This window comes from Vigna unguiculata, chromosome 4, assembly GCF_037176805.1.
Source record: "Vigna unguiculata cultivar grain cowpea cultivar isolate G323 ecotype 2 chromosome 4, ASM3717680v1, whole genome shotgun sequence".
NCBI classification, from domain to species: domain Eukaryota; kingdom Viridiplantae; phylum Streptophyta; class Magnoliopsida; order Fabales; family Fabaceae; genus Vigna; species Vigna unguiculata.
In genome coordinates, this window is record NC_140795.1 from 17,814,608 (window position 1) to 17,816,494 (window position 1,887).

Below are 1,887 nucleotides of genomic sequence, written 5' to 3' on the forward strand. Positions count from 1 at the left end.
TTACAGGCCTTAAAAAAAGCCAGTACAAAATATCAATGTAAGACCCGAGAAAATTAAATAGTTATTTAAATAATTATTTAATTATGGCGGGTAATAGAAACATTTAAAGCAGTTAATGTGAGGAACTATGACATGGAAAAGTACTAGCTCAAGTGGTTGAGAGTATTTTATTGTGTGTGAGGACTTGGGTTCGAGTCCTATGTGTGCCACTTGGGTGTTATTTAAATTATGCGTTTTTGTGTGTTTATATATTGAATGCATGGGGTGATGATAAATTCCTAGAATTGTAAGAGTTATCATGAAATCTGGATTGGTTGAATGGTTTGGCCTTGGTTTGGTATGTGCATGGGTGTGGGTTCAAACCTTGTTGAGAACTAAATAATTTCTTTTTGCCAATTTTTCCTTTGGCATGAATGTGAAAAGGTTTGGAAAACCTAGTAGCCAAGAAGGCAGCCGTGAGTGCTGGAAAAATACATTGTGAGGGATATTGAGTAGACATTAACACACACTTTTATTGTAATTTTCGTTTTAAAAGGTTAAGTGAAATTAAGGGTGGAATGAATTAGAGTGAGAGAGGATAATTAAGGGATTAAGAGTCTGAGACAGGGGAGTGCATACGAAATCACAGACTTCTGGGCGATTGGCACGAATTGTAGAGGAGAATTGGAGTGGGAAACCATTGTGGAAGAGTGAGGCAAGAGCAAGGGTGAGTTTGAATTAAAAGTCACGTGCAATCCGTGTTTGGAGCGAGGATCAGAGGTTAGAGGAGCTGGAATTGTACCTTTAATTGCGTACTGTTTAATTTCATGAATTGTATGATTAAATTGATGCATGTACAATACCCTGCTGTGTATAATTCGTGTTTCTGGAATTTTCCAGAAACCGCTTGGCGGATGATGAACTGCCGCTAGGCGACTCATCCAATTTTTACTTGTTTCCTGGGTTCCAGAGAGGAACCGCCTGGCGGTGAGCGTTGTGTCGCCAGGCGACGCGTGACGACCAACCCAGATTCTGGGTTTTGCTTGAACTACCTAGCGGTGATGAACACCCGCCAGGCGACGTGGACCAATTTTGGTTCGGTTTTGGTGTTTTGAGTGTTCTGATTGGATTCTAAATGGAAGGAAAGGGATCCTTAACTTTTAATTGAATACTTGACTAAAGAAATTGGGGAATTTCACTATCAATTAGAGTTAATTTGAGAGAACTATTAAGAACACCCTTTTTAGGTTGATGAATTGGGGATTTCGAAAACGACACACATCTAAATGGAAAAATGTGAATGGATTCGCGTATGGAAAGTGTTAGAGATGAATTGTAATCCTAAAAGATAGAATCGGATCTTATAGAGTCAGAAATTGATGGAAATTAGAGTTGTTGTGAAGGAGGTAAGGTTCGCAGGTGCAGGAACCGCCTGGCGGCACCCATTTGGTCGCCAGGCGCCATACCAGTGAGACATGGTGCTCTGATTCACAAAAAACGCTATTTTTCGTACTTTTCGTGGAACAGGAATCGCCCGGCGGTAGTTTCATGCCGCCAGGCGCCACCGATTTTTCTGGTCTGCGCAGTTTTTGTGAAACTGCATTTCCGCTTCGTTAACCGTCCGATTTAGGTGAAATTTTGTAAGGTGTTTCACAACATGTTGTTCTTCACTTTGAACGGTGGAGATTCATTTTTGATGCCTGAAGAGGGAGATATACGTCACTCATGATTGGTTGTTGAATTCCCTAATAGTATTATTACTAATGGATGATTGAGTGTGATCAAGTGCTGGTATGGCCTTGATTGGTGAATGTATATATATAAATATATTGATGCATGATTGATGAGTATGTTTTTGGTAGTGCTTGCTGAGGCATGTTGAATATATGAACCTATATATGTTAGCTC